Source organism: Eulemur rufifrons, chromosome 1 (genome assembly GCF_041146395.1).
Source record: "Eulemur rufifrons isolate Redbay chromosome 1, OSU_ERuf_1, whole genome shotgun sequence".
Classification (NCBI taxonomy): domain Eukaryota; kingdom Metazoa; phylum Chordata; class Mammalia; order Primates; family Lemuridae; genus Eulemur; species Eulemur rufifrons.
The window spans coordinates 33,983,691-33,999,222 of record NC_090983.1 but is presented as its reverse complement, the minus strand read 5'-3'; the positions used below and the strand labels follow the sequence as shown (position 1 = coordinate 33,999,222).

The following is a 15,532-nucleotide window of genomic DNA, read 5'->3' as shown; positions in this document are numbered from 1 at the left end:
GCACTGATGAATTTCATTCTCTTTTTGAACGTATTTTTAAAATACAGAATGCAATTTAACAACAAATAATAACTAATAGTTATAAAATATATACTTTCTCTAGACAATGTTCCAAGTTCCTTATACTCATTAAATCATTTAATTCTAATGCAGCCATGTGATGTATGTAGATGCTCTGAATATTTCTTTTATGCGTGAGAAAACTCGGGCAGAAAGGCTAGGTAATCGTTAACTTTTAACAAGGTTAACTAGCTAAAGAGAGGCAGAGCTAGAATTGAAACACAGGTAGTCTGGACCTAGAGTCCTTGTCCATAGTATGACAAGACTTCCCCCACCAACCCCCTACCCTTGCTACATGGCTATTTCATATACGATGAATGAAAAAGCTCATTAACAATGGTAAATGTGTAATAGTAATAAACTCCTAAACTTACAAATTTATGAATGCAGAAGGATAAGTGCATTCCCTTCTTCAGATGAGCTTGGAAGGGTTTATTATTTACAGTACAACAGGCAAACTATCCCCAAGTTTTAAACACAGAGGTTTCTAGTGTGGTTGAACATAAATAATAAGTTAACTTGTGGCAGAAATTGGAACATTGGAAGAGGAGTGACTATTATGGGCTGGATGGTGACCCCGCAAATTCGTATGTTGAAGTCCTAACCCCCAGGACATCAGAATGTACCTGTATTTGGAGATAGGACCTTTAGAGAGGTAATTAAATTAAAACGAAGTCACTGGGGTGGGCCCTAATCCATTATCGCTGGTGTCATATAAGAAGAGGAACTTGAGACTTAGGTACAGAGGGAAGACCACGTGAAGATACAGGCAGAAGACAGCCATCTGTATGCCAAGAAGAGAGGTCTCGGAAGAAACCGACCTTGCCAACACTTTGATAGGGGACTTTTAGCTTCCAGAACTGTGAGAAAATAAATCTGTTACTTAAGCCATCCAGTCTGTAGTGCTTTGTTGTGGCAGCCTGAGCAGATTAATACAGGGACTCAGAAGGAGAAAGACCAAAAGCTAAAGTTTGAATTTCCTAATATAAAGCCGATCAGGAAAAAAATTTAAAACCTCACAATTTTCTCTTGATCATTGGCAGAAAAATATAATTTAAAATTTTTTTTTTTTTTTTTTTTTTTTTTTGAGACAGAGTCTCACTTTGTTGCCCAGGCTAGAGTGAGTGCCGTGGCGTCAGCCTAGCTCACAGCAACCTCAAACTCCTGGGCTCAAGCGATCTTCCTGCCTCAGCCTCCCGAGTAGCTGGGACTACAGGCATGCGCCACTATGCCCGGTTAATTTTTCTATATATATATTTTTAGTTGTCCATATAATTTTTTTCTATTTTTAGTAGAGACGGGGTCTCGCTCTTGCTCAGGCTGGTCTCGAACTCCTGACCTTGAGCGATCCACCCGCCTCGGCCTCCCAGAGTGCTAGGATTACAGGCGTGAGCCACCGCGCCCGGCCAGAAAAATATAATTTAATTAGAATACATTTTTATGTAAGCTGGGGTGCCCTTGGCCACATGACTTGTTCTCCATGTGGGCAGACAGGACCGTCTCCTTAGTGGCATGATTTGAAGAATTCCTCCCAACAAATATACTCATTGTTACTCCACTGGCTCCTGCCTTCCCCAGATGTACTTATTATTACTCCCCCTGACCTTGAAATCACTAAATAGCATGAAGGTCAGTCATTTGTTCATTGTCTCCAGAAGACTCTTATTAAAAAGGGCCCCCTGAGTAAAAGGTAGGGGTCAAAATATTTGTTATAAAAGAATGGGCTAACTTTTGGGGGAGTTGACTGTTTCTTGCCAGAATCAAGAAGCTGGAAAATGAGATTCTGCTGGGGGTGGGTGGCAATGATCCTGGGAAATCCTAGGCTGAGGATAACATGTATTCGGTGGCACCCAATTTATTTTTTCACTCAACAAACACTTCAGAGCCTTGCTTTGGCAAGGCCCTGTGCTAACTGCTGGGATACCACCATGAGCATGATAAAAGCAGCCACTGCACTCATTGAGTTTATGTTCTTATGGGAGATACAGATGTTAGAAAGTGCAAACCATAATTAGTTATTTAATTATAGTTGGCGCAAGTGCTATGTCAGGAAAGAGACTGGATATAGTGAAAAGTAATTTTACTTGGGTCACTATATTGCTGAAGGTTGGCACCATCTTTTAACCTGTGCTGTCCAACGCAGAAAACACTAGCCATGGGTGTCTATTTAAATAGAAAATAATTACAGTTAAATAAAATTAGGTATTCAGTTCCTCAGTGGCACTACTCACATTCCAAGTGCTCAGTGGCCACATGTGGCTAGTGACTACCATACTGGACAGCAGAGATGCAGAATATGTCTGTCATTGCAGAAAGTTTCATTGGAAAACTGTCTGGGCTATAGAGTTATGCTGGAATTATAAAGTCAAATAGGAGAGCCCTTAACTGTCAATTCCTTAGAGCAGTGGCCCCCAACCTTTTTGCCACCAGGGACTGGTTTCATGGAAGACAATTTTTCCATGGACCTGGGGGTGGGGGTGGGGTGAGGTGGTGGGATGGTTTCAGGATGATTCAAGCATATTACATTTATTGTACAGTCAAACCTTTCTGCTAATGATAATCTGTATTTTCAGCTGCTCCCCAGAACTAGTATCACCACCTCAGCTCCACCTCAAATCATCAGGCATTAGATTCTCATAAGGAGCTTGCATCCTAGATCACTTGCATGAGCAGTTTACAGTAGGGTTCAAGCTCCTATGAGAATCTAATGCTGCTGCTGATCCAGCAGGAGGTTGCGCTTATCACTGTAATGTGAGTGATGGGGAGCGGCTGTAAGCAGAGATGAAGTTTCCATAGCTTGCCTGCTGCTCACCTTGTGCTGTGCGGCCTGGTTCCTAAAAGGCCATGGATGGGTACTGGTCCGAGGTCAGGGATTGGGGACTGCAGCCTTACAGAACAGAATATATACATATCTATCAAAATAGTCCACTCTTGGCTGCAGGCCATGGTACAAATTTCAGCTGAGTCTGGCCTTCAAAATGAGGAATGGAGCTTGATTTTAAACTAGAGACAGATTTCCTTTTCTCTTAGTATTATGAGTGTTGAGGTTTTGTATTTTGTGAGTGTTCATTTTCGTATGTATGAGTAATTTTCATAGTAAATAGGGGATTTTTACATTTTTTTCTTTTATTTAAAATACCTGACTACATAAAATAAACATTTACACATATAAGGAGTGTTGGAGACTGTTACTTTAAGATAGTATAGCAACATTTGTGCTTTCCAGAGGTGAAAGAATTAAACTCAACTTCAGTACCACCACTCCCCGTTTTTTTCAAGTACAAGACAAAAAAGAAGAAAATAGTAAGTGGGTAGAGAATAAGGAAATCAGCTGTGTTGGTTTAATGACCTTGAAGCTGACATTAGTGGATGACTTTATTAAAATATGCAACCTAAAGCTGAGGATTATAAAAAAAAATACCTCATGGTAGGGAATATGCTTTTGTTGCCACACCTAAAGGTCATTCTTTGAAGGGAGCTGAGACGGCCACCAGGATCCATTGATTTCTTTCTAGTACTGAAACATGCTCTGGCAGGTGTCAGCTTGGCTGACAAATAAATATGGAAAGTTAAAGAGTAAGGAAGAGTGTGGCGGATAAGATCCTGCTAGCCGACTGGGTAAAATGCTTCAGTGTTCTAAATAAACATATTTCAGTTTTTACTTTGGCAGCACAAATATGACCATATGAAATATACAAATATTAATAAACATTTTTAGAAGAATATAGCTTCTCAAATCTCTAGAGTAACAAAGTATTAAAATCCCGTCTAGGTGTATATAATGCCTTTAATTATTTCTAGTGAAGTTGCTCCCTCTTGTTAAGTAGGTCATTTTCCTTAATGACCTGCCTTTGTTTTTCTTCTATTAGTTTCTTTTTACCCCCTCTGCTGTAGCCAGTGACTGTCCCTCTGCAATTCTCCAAATTTCCCGTCTATTCCTGCCTCTGTGTTTTTACATATACTAGTGTTCTCCTGCCCCTCCCCCAAATCCTCCACAATCTATGACTCAGCCCAGACATCTCTTTGAACAAGAATTACATTCATGGCCGGCGCGGTGGCTCACGCCTGTAATCCTAGCACTCTGGGAGGCCGAGGTGGGCGGATCGTTTGAGCTCAGGAGTTCGAGACCAGCCTGAGCAAGAGCGAGACCCCACCTCTACTAAAAATAGAAAGAAATTATATGGACAGCTAAAAATATATATAGAAAAAATTAGCTGGGCATGGTGGCGCATGCCTGTAGTCCCAGCTACTCGGGAGGCTGAGACAGGAGGATCGCTTGAGCTCAGGAGTTTGAGGTTGCTGTGAGCTAGGCTGACGCCACGGCACTCACTCTAGCCTGGGCAACAGAGTGAGACTCTGTCTCAAAAAAAAAAAAAAAAAAAAAAAGAATTACATTTATGATTATAAATATGTGCCTGTCCCATAAAAAAAAGACCTTATCTCCTTCTGAGGTGATTTTGCTCAGTGGCTATGCTTTCAGATTTTTTTTCTTCAAGGTTTTCAGAAAATGAGGAACATGGAAAGACTAAGAGGTCACATGATCTGAGGCCCTGGGCAATGGGGAACTGCCCAAGGCACTGTGTGGAGGGAGCCAGCCTCACCTTAATGCTATCTCATTCCCCTCTGGATTCCAAATCTGCAGTGCTCACATTCATTTTATACCATTAGCAAGTCAAAAGTGATAGAACCGTTTCCTGAGCAGGTTGGCAGGTGAGGAAAGCTGGTTTTAGCTAGTATGGTGCATGAGTGTGTGTGTGTGTGTGTGTGTGTGTGTGTGTGTGTGTTCTTAGTCTCTTTGTACACTGACAGTTGTAACTGACCTTTGCCCTTTTCTTACCTATGTCATTTCTGGTGTTAGTAGGCATTTAGGGCACAACTAGATGGGAGAGAGGCAAAGGAAGGTATCTATGGGGTAGACTTTCCAAATTGCCCTTCAGCCCTTACTGGGAATATTCATAAGTGCATATGATAACATTTTCAACATGCCAAATCATGCTAATGACCTTTATCAAGAAGATAAAGAACTTTGTCTTAATACCAACAAATTACTTAACCTGAGCCCTTTACATCATATTAGATTAAGTTGTGTATGTTAAAATTGTCAAAACAGCAAATATAAATTTACTGTCTTATACATATAAGAGGCATGGCTATTTTAACCTTTTTTAAAAATTATATAAAGCAAAATTTATTGGACATATTTTTAAGTTACCATTTTTTTGTCCTTTCACCAAAATGTGCAAGCAAATAGCTAGATACATTTTCTGCTGTGGAAAAGGCATGACAATTTCAGGTTTTGCTAAGAAAGATATTTTCCATCTGAAAATGTGTGTACACAGAGTTCACTTCCAATTTAAATGCTTCCTTACACAGGCTTTTGATACAACAATGTTTTTTGATGACTTTGTAAGTTTTCAGAATTTATTTGAGGTCCTTTTTCATAGTTAGAATGACAGAGGTGCAAATCTCCATGGATGCAGAGGAATAAACCAAGTGGTTTTAGAAGGCCATTTCTAATCATTGGAGCACAAGCTTTTTGTGGACAGACAGCTGCTCCCTGCCTAAGCCCAAAACAGGGGAGCCACCTGCTGGGCAGTGTGAGAATTCTTCATTTTCTGGAGGTAATCATTAATGCGTGGAATGTGAGACAACCCTGCTTCTTTTTTTCTTTTACTTTTAAGTTTAGGTAGATTCACTTGTATGTTTAAATTAATATTATTTACATTATTATTTGCAAATGAATTTCTCACTTCACACAAATAAAGGGACTCTGAATTAAGAAGGAAAAGAACATTAGGATACTATGAAAATCAAGTTTGAAGATCAATCCTGGAAGAAGAGGCTTTTAGTTATTCCATTTCATATTTTGTCTTTTTCCTTTCACAATTCATTATTCAGCCTAACTGCATTTGTAAATCTATAAAAGGCTTTTATAAAGGACTTCCAGCCCCCAGCTAGTGTCCCTCCTCTCTCTGCCCCCTCCTGGCCAGCACAGCCACGCTGCTTAACAAGGTTGTACTTGCTGTATCCACTTCCTTCCCACCCACTCACTTCTTAGCCAATCTGTCTTCTTCCCCTGACACTCCATTAAATAGTTCTCACCAAGGTCACCAGTAACCTCCTTGTCACAAAATCCTGTGGACACACTTGCAGCTTTTATCTTACTTGACTACTTGGGAACATTGCTACATGGGTAATCACTGCCCGCTTCTTGCAACACTGCTTCCCTCCGTTTCCGGGACACCACACTCTCCCCTCTTCTAAGGTCTCTGGCTCTTCCTGCCCAGGATCCTCTGCTCTTCTGTTATATGCTGGTATTTGTAGGCTCTCTTCTCGACGCTCCTTCTCTCCCTGGGGGCTACTGTCCATGCCAGTGGTTTTCATTACCCTCGCTGTGCTGTCAAATCCCAGGTGTATACCTTTGGCCCAGGTGCCTCTCCTTATCCCTATATGACCCGCACTCACTCCCCACCCCATGCACCATGCAACCAATTACCCGCAAGGCATCACACCTGGGAGTCCCTCGGCCACAGCGAGGTCAGCATGTCTCTAACTGTGCTCACGTCTATCCATATCTCTGCCTGCCCTCAGCCACACCTCTGGATCCCTCCTTAAAGGAATGAACGACAACCCAGAGTTAGCCAAACCAGAATTCTGGGAGTTATCCATGATCCTTTTGCTAACCCTCCACCTCTAATCAATTACCAAGTACTATTGGGTCAACCCCCTAAATATCTGCCCAGGAAATCTCCATTCCCATAGCCATCACCTTGGTTATCTTCATTTATCACCCAAGTTAGTAAAAAAAATCTTTTCTTTCTTCTATACTTTGCCCTCCTCTGCAGCACAGCAGCTGGGGTGAACTTTCTAAATGTAAGGCTGGTCGTGGCCATTCCCACTGCTCTTCCTGCAAACTTCCTAACTTCCCCTACGAAGGTCTTTGTGCCCTGCCTTCCCTGCCTCTCCACCCTTCTCGTCCATGCACTACTTGAGCCACACTGAACTTCTCCAGCTCCTCAGTGGCACCAGGGATGCTCTCCTGCCGGGCAGTCACATGGGCCGTCCTTTATCCTTCAGAGGCTTGTCTTGTACCCTGGCTTCCTGGAGACCCCAACCCTCTTGGGGGGTCTCCTAACACTATGCCAGGGCACAGTTCTCTGTGCTTCATGTATTTTCTCAGGGACTGTCTTCAAGATGGCTTCACTGACATCGCCTCTCCTGCCACTCCACCCTTAGCAGGGTTAGGTATCCCTCATGTGTTCCCACGGGACCCTGTTCTTCCCCCATCATGGCACTTTAATTGCTTTTTAAAATCTCTTTCCCATGAGACGGTCTCTCTTATTTAAAACAATTAAATGATGAATTTTAACACAACAATTTTTAACTGGGCCCTATATAAGGTGAACTCAAAGAACTCATTACATTCTTAGGTTTTGTAGAAAAGGAGACTGTAGCCCACTGGAGTTAGGGACATTTCCAAGGTCATGCAGCCAATTCATAATTGATTAATCATTCCCACTGCAGACACCCACCTCATTCTTTCTATCCTTCCTACTGATGCTGGTTTTCTCTACAAGAAGCTTAGAAAGCCTTAGCTGGGACAAAAGCATGATTTAAGCTCTATTTTGCTTTGATCATCAACCAATCAAATGGTGTGATTAGAATCGTCACAGTCCTGTCATTTCTCCTTTAAAATAAAACTTTTCTTTCCTTGTTCGAGTTACAGGGAACAGGGACTCACTTCTGAGGTGAGACTGTCCGTGCCAATGCAGGACACACATCTCCCGGGAGGAAGAGGAACCACGCACGGGACAGCCTCATGGCATCTTGGGCTACAGGGTGGCTCACAATTCATGCAGGCTTTAGGGGGCTGTTGTCTTTCCTCTCCCTTGGAAGCAAGAATTTGTGGCTTTTCACCCTAGTACCTGTGGCCTTAGAGGGGCTCAGCTCTGCTGCTCTCTCTTTCTTTCCTCTCTGTATTTTCTAGCACTCCTTTCTGTGGGCAGTTGACTAAGGCTTTTGGGTTTTTTAGTTCCAGTCTCTGAAAGAGTTAATCTGATTGTTTTGTCTAATTACTGTCATTACTGCCTGGCATCAGGCCATCTCAGAGGTCACTGGCCAGCTACTGATTGGCCCCCCGTGGGCCATGTGTGAATGCTTGGTAGGCTCTTACAGTTCAGAGCAAGGCCATCCCAACTCAAGGTCAGCCTGGGGTTGTTTTCTTTAGCAGGGGTCTGTGGTCACACACAGCATCACACAGGGCTTGTCAAATGGAGTTCTGGATTTTCTACATGGTCATAATTTAAAATTCCTTTAAAAATGTTTATTTTTTCAGTCTACATATCCAAGTTAGTTCTATGAAATAGAACTATGAAATAGAACTACTGACACATTAAGGAATTGAATATAAATGTTCTTTCCGACTCATTGCTGATAGTTTGATTTTCACAGTAATCTACTCTGGGAAGAAATCTGAGGCCTGGATAGGAAGAAGGATTAGGGAGGCATCAGCTTGACACTCAAAAAAATTATATGGGTTTAGTCAATGTATGGTGAATTTTTCTAAGCATATATACTTATAAAGTTGATTTAAAAATAAGAATGTAAGAGTGATGGTATTTGACATTTAGAAGAAATGTTTTGACAAGTGTATGTGATGATTTAATGGTGCATATTCCATAAAGTTGACGGGAGAGAAGCTGTGGAAACGTTTGTCTTCTGAGTGAGTGGTATTTACTGCTGTGAACTTGCTGTTGAGTTTCCACTGCACTCGCTGTCACACGTGCTTGTACTTTATTCACATAACTGGGTCATTATTTTCAAAGATGCCAGTAATGTGTGATTGGATTCTGGATTTTAAAAAAAACAATAAAAGATGTTTGGGGACTTCTGGGAAAATTTAATATGACTATATATCAGATGAAATTACTGAAGGAATGTTAATTTCTTTGGAGTAATAACAGCATTGTGGTTATGTAGAATGTCCTTATTTTCACGATATGTGCACTGAAGTATTTAGGGTGAACTATACATAATTAGATAGATGAGGATAGATAAGTCTATCAAGCCAACATGGTCCAAAATGAACAGTTGGGAAATATGGATGCTATTTATTCAGCTTTTGTGTAAGATTGAAAAATTTTGAAATAAACATGGAAAGTTGGAGGAAAATGTGTTGCTATTAGTTTAATGTTGCGGATGGCTTGAGTTTGAGATCTGAAACTTGAGCCAATCTCAGATTAGGGAAAATAGGTCTTAACATTTCCTTGGAGTGACATTAGTCTATTGTTCAAGCAAATGCTCCACCGGATTTGGGGCACCAAGAGGGAATATCTCATTAATGACCAAATCCCCAAGCCAGTCATAGTGGAGAAAGCTGAGTTGGCCACATCCTCAATTTAACTATTTAAGAAGTAGGACATTTTATTTGATAGCTGTCTTAGCCTCATTCATTAAAAAAAAAAAAAAGACTCATTGGGTGGAAGGGCAGTTGCCCCTTTGACAATGTCTTGCTAATAACTGGCCACTCCAACTGACACTGAACCTGGAACTCATGCTAGCATAAATGGTGCCTACAAAGGCCACTAGACAGGCTGGCCCTGTACATGCCATGATTCACTCTCGAAGGAGACAATTTCAGCCTCTTTAAAAGAATTATGATTTTGCAGAGAATAAAGAATCAATGCACTTGGTCAAAGGACATGTCTAGACCAGATGCAATGCAACTGGCTTTGGGCTGTAGGAAATGCCATGCACATAGATGGCAGTGTGAATTGTGCCCCTAGAGTTGTGCGACACACGATCAGTTGTCACGAAAACCACTTACTTGCTGAAATTCACAGCACTGTGGAGGTGGTGAAGCAGCTGAAACCATTCTGTGATCAGTTCATTCTGGTTGTGGACCTGTTATTGCATTTGCACTTCTATTCTGGCATTTTTGCAAAATTATTTTTTGGATAGATCAAATAACCAGTAATGTGAGCAATAATTAATCAGTAACTTCTGAAAGTGAAATCATACCAAGCAAATACCAGAATATATTTTTAAACTATTCTTCTAATATTAGTAACTATCTCTATATCCTTTGTCTTCTCCAGGATTTGGAGAATCCTAGTTTTTCATGCTGTTGTAAATGATCTTTTTGAAATGGAAATAGCATGAGTTGGCTAAGTGGAAGTTTCTATAAAAGTCCCTTCTGTATTTGGCTAATGGTGCTCAAGGTGGTAGTATGAATTTAGATTTCAGGGTCATTTATTATCCATGGAAAGTTAATTTGAGATATTGGAACTTTTAAACAGTGTTTGTGAAGTGTGCTGATGACCATCTATTATTAGGGTTTCATTTGCAATGCAATTACCTTTGTCACCTTGCTAAAGATTGATATTAATTTTCTGTCCTTTCTTATTAGTTCTGTTGACATAGAGGCAGATGATCACAATAATGGGAAGGAAAGAGCAGAGAACAGGGGAATCAACAAGCAGTGACTTCTGTTGTTTCATTGAATGGTTCTTTTGTCAAAATGACTGCGAGAGAATGTTCAGGATACCAGTATCATCACACAAACCTAAATTCATAAAGCTCCCTGCAGTTGAATCATATTTTTAAAGTTTAGCTTGGGGTTTTCTATTATTCAGCTCACTGGTGTTGAAGCAATTTTGTTGACATTTTCTGTAAGTGGATTAGGCTCGCAGTCATTTGCCCAAAGCAGACAGATGGCTTCTTAAACAGAACACCCTTGTAGGAGATTATCTTATGGTATCTTCAGAAATAAAACAGGTCTGTCACAAAAGATAATGTTTGTCATTAATTTCTTTCAGTGACAGATGATTTCAGTTCATTTTTACTTTCTCATCTGGCTTAAATGAAACAGCTGTTTTAAATTTTTTATTCCAATAGTGAGCAACGCTTCGGTGTTTTAAACTGAACAATGTTGTAGCCTCTAAATTAAAAAAAAAGAAAAGAAGCTTTAGGAGAGGGAAGGGTGACACTTTCTGGGGTCCCCCAAGGAAAATTCCCACATTAATGCAGTTGTTATTCTTCTCATTTTAAACATTATGAGGTCTTTCATAGGATGAATGACTGACGTAATCCTATCTTTTATTCTCAGTAACAGTTTGTTCTCCCCACTCTGTTAACTTGTCTTTTTAAGTTTCAAGGTGTTTTTGTTTTCTCCCATTTTGTGATGTAAAGTACAGTGGACTCGTCTATAACATTGTCATTTCTGCTGATAGAATAATAGTTGCTAACAATCATGAGTTTGCCACGTATGCCAGGCATTATTCTAAATGATTTACTGCATTATCTCTCTTAGTCACACAATAAATTTATGAGATGGGTACAATTATTATAGCTATTTTATGGATGAGGAAACTGAGGCACTGAATGGTCTTGCCTAAGGTCAAAAAGCTATTAAGTCGTGGAGCCAGGATTTGATCCCAGGTACAGTATGAGTGGAGCTGATACTGTAAGTTAACCTATAAGAATAGCAATATAGTTACAGTTCAAAGTCTGTAGGTCAAATCATTATTATATGAGAGAAATGTGGGATCCTTAGACTCAGATGTATTCCTTCATCTCTCCTGGAGTTCTGGTTCTACTCCTCAGCTGTGTGTGCTGCCGTCTAGGCAGCCAACTTTTGTGGGAGGTTTTTGGGCTCATGGGTACTGCAAGGAGAAATTGCCATCCCAGGGGTCTGAGAATTAATTGAGCAGTCCTCAAATTAATAACATCCTTTAAAATGTTCAGCTGTGCCTGTCATGAATTTGCTTCTTCAATTATCTTCTCTTGGAATCTGATCTATCAGGGCTTATGATGATATCTTTAAATTGAAAACCAGTCATTTTTTTCTAGCACTTACCCCACTCATGAATTTTCTACCATTGCTTTTGTATTTCACTTTTCTGATAATTTGGCTCAGATTAAAATTATTAAATGCTTCCAAACCCTGTACTCACATTGAAGACGAAAGTCAGAAATCAAAGTATCAACATAAGGGTAGTATTTATGTCTGGGACATTCATAGGTTTCTATCGGAGATTTTTTCTTTTATGAACCAAGGTCTTAAGCTATATTTTCTTCTCTGCATTTCTAAGATCTATTAGATCAGTGGTCTCCAACTGGCACCAGGGACCAGTTTCATGGAAGACAATTTTTTCCACAGACTGGGGGTGGGGGTGGGGGTGGATGGTTTCAGGATGATTCAAGCGCATTATATTCATTGTGCAATCAAACCTCTCTGCTAATGAGATAATCTGTATTTGCAGCCGCTCCCCAGCAGTAGCATCGCCCCCTCAGCTCCACCTCGGATGATCAGGCATTAGATTCTCATAAGGAGTGTGCAACCTAGATCCCTCACAGGTGCAGTTTATAGTAGGGTTCATGCTCCAATGAGAATCTAATGCCACTGCCTATCTGACGGGAGGCAGAACTTATATGGTAATGTGAGTGACCGGGAGCGGCTGTAAATACGGATGAAGCTTCACTTGTACCACGCCTACCTGTCATTCACCTCCTGCTGTGCAGCCTGGTTCCTAACAGGCCCAGTACTGGTCCATGGCCCAGGGGTTGGAGACGGCAGTCTCAGATAACAGGTGCAACATATTATGTAATATACATAATGCACAAAAACCCCCCACCAAAACCAAAAAAACAGTGACTAAAAAGCCTCTATTGGCCTGGGAAGCAGGCATTATTGTTATTTCTTTCACATTTCTGTCCTGTGTGAACCTGGGCAATATAATTCTTTAGCTTTTTTGAGTATATTTCTTCATCTGTAAAGTTATAAAAACAGTCCTTCAAATGTCTCAAAACTTTGAAATAATTACTAAGAACCCTTATTTAGCAGAACCGAATGATCCTGTCACTAGATGATACTTTATTGAGTGTTTTCCACTTACAGTGTTTCTTCCAGGTATACATTTCAAGGAAACAAAATAAATTCTAAATAGAGAAAATATAAGGGAAAATGGGATGCATTAGGCAACTTCAGTGCTGTGCCATAGAGGAGGTATCCTTCCAGAACACTCTTCCATACCATCTATATCTGTATCTGATAGACTATATAGGAGGACTGAAGACTAAAGGCAAGCATCAAAAATGCTTGTACCATGTTTCACTGATTGGAAGATGCCAAGAAAGAAGAGAAGATGTCAGCTCATTTTTCAAATTGTTCTCTGTTGTCACTTTCTCAGAGAAGCCTTGTCTGACGCTCTAGACTACATGTGCTCACAGCAATACATTCCTTTCCCTCAAGTACTTAGCACAACTTGTGATTAGACATAACTTCATGTCTGAGGCTATTTGATATATGCCTTTATCTTTCACTAGACTTAAGTTCTGTGGGGGTGGGATGGTGTCTGTGATCACTATTGTGCCCACCCACCTCCAGTCCAGCCCAGTGTTTCCCAGTGGGTTCAGTACAGCCCCCTAGGGGTGTTCTGGGAAACTGTGGAGGTGATCGGGAGGATTCTCCTGGCATTTAGGGGGAAGGGCCAGAAATGCTATAGGTCCTGCATACTGCAGAACAGCACAACACAATGAAAAATTGCCCTGTGTCCTGCAAGACTTCCATTAAGTCCTGACTGCCTAAACCCTCTAAAATACAAATTGGAGTACCTTAGTATATGATATTAATTTTTTTTTTCAAAGAATTGTGTTAAGGGCTCAATGTATGAGTAAAAGGTAGTTACTGAGAGGGAAATCTAAATGAAATAAAGACATTGTTCCAAATTATTGAATAATTTATTCACTCTGGGCATTCTGTACAATTGTTATACAGTAATATTGGAACAAACTGGGAAGTGCGATAATGGTTTTAATTTGATGGTTTATTTGAAATTATTGACGATCCATGGTAGGCATCCCACTGGGTCCCATGAAGTAGAAGCTGATATTATCAATCACAAGAAAAATGTCCTTTGAAGTACTTTTGAAGGTTTGGCAATTTTGGCCTGGTGTATGGACATTATTTGCTTCCTCACTTGTGGGATTATCAGATTTTTTTCTCTGTGGTGGAGTCTGTACTTGTCTTGGCATGTTATCCCTACCTTAATTAAGGTTATTTTCTTCATTCTTTTCTTATATGCAAATAAGTCTGGTCTGCTGCCATTATTTGTTTTCATACTTGTATCTATCTATATTTGCATGATCATTTCCTATATATTTTTATGTGGACTGGCATGACCTTCTTATTAAGTAAATGCATTCATATTAACCAAGTACAGGCATCTGCCTGCTCTGTTATTGTTTCTAGTGTGCCTGACTGAGCATCCACATATTGTAATACATGCTATTTTATTTTTATTTTAAATGGCCATTCTTTTATTTGTCCTTTATATTATAGCTAGGGTACTATATTTACTTATTTTTAATAATGTATAAATAGGTTATATTATTTATTAATTCAATTCTAGGATAATAAAGGAAACATTATAAAATATTTGTTTTAAAAGGCCTTGGTTTTGATAGGGTTCAGAACCATAGACCAAAGACAAAGACTGATATATGTAAGTGTTTAATAAATAATTTGTTTGCTGGATAGATGGATAAAGCAAAAATTTCAGCCCAAGTCCTCATTGATACCTAAGGGAGACCACCATTGTTCTAAAGCAAAGGGAGGAGATGGGTATGTCTCAGTTCGTATATACGTAGCTTAGAACAAAGTAGAGTAGGAACAGTTAAGTGAGAATTTGAGACATGAAATTTTCATACATCTTTTTAAAGCTCTGGTCAACAAGTGCATCTCAGTGCAGTGGGTTTTACTGAGTAATGCAGATATCGCCCACCAGTAACAGTAACTGTTGTCATCACTGTTGCTACTGGATTATTACTAATTTTATTATCATATTATTAGTGAGCATTGTTTAAATAATCTTAAACTACTTCATTTGTGTATAGTACTCTGCATATACCAGGACATGAAAATAGTCTGCTATATATTAAAAAGTATTTTTTAAAAACATGGCCAATACAAAGGTTTTCTGCTTAAGATGCAGTTAATTATCATTTTAAAGTAACTAAAGTCCTTCATTCCTTCAGCTTTCAGATTAGTCAGGATTTCCTAATGAAAAGATAATTGTATAATGCAGTATGTTATTTGAGAAAGAAATGTGGGAAAAGAATATCTTTTAAATCTAACTTTCACATGGAATTTTTATGATGTTGAATTTTAACAGACTATGACTTCAAACTTCGTAGAGCCTTTTGTATAGTTGTGCTTATTAAATATGTCATCTGCTACATTTTATAATTTTGTGAGGACCCTGGCATTAAATTATTCTTAAAATTTTTAAAAAATATCTTCTATACTTTATAAATTATTTTCCTTGGGAACTAGATTCTCAGGTATTAAAAAGACTTATTTATGTTCTGTTTCCATAGTTTTGAGAACTACTCAATTTATTGGAGTTTATGATGAGTTCTGAAATGTATCAGTCACAAAACTAATTTAAAAGATATGCTTTATTTAAAATTA

At 39.5% G+C, this 15,532-nt stretch overlaps 1 protein-coding gene across 1 annotated transcript in view; it reads left to right on the top strand.

Annotated features, from left to right (window-relative positions):
* Positions 1-15,532, top strand: part of PLCL1 (phospholipase C like 1 (inactive)) — a 300,618-nt gene that overhangs the window by 278,941 nt on the left and 6,145 nt on the right. The window lies entirely within an intron of this gene.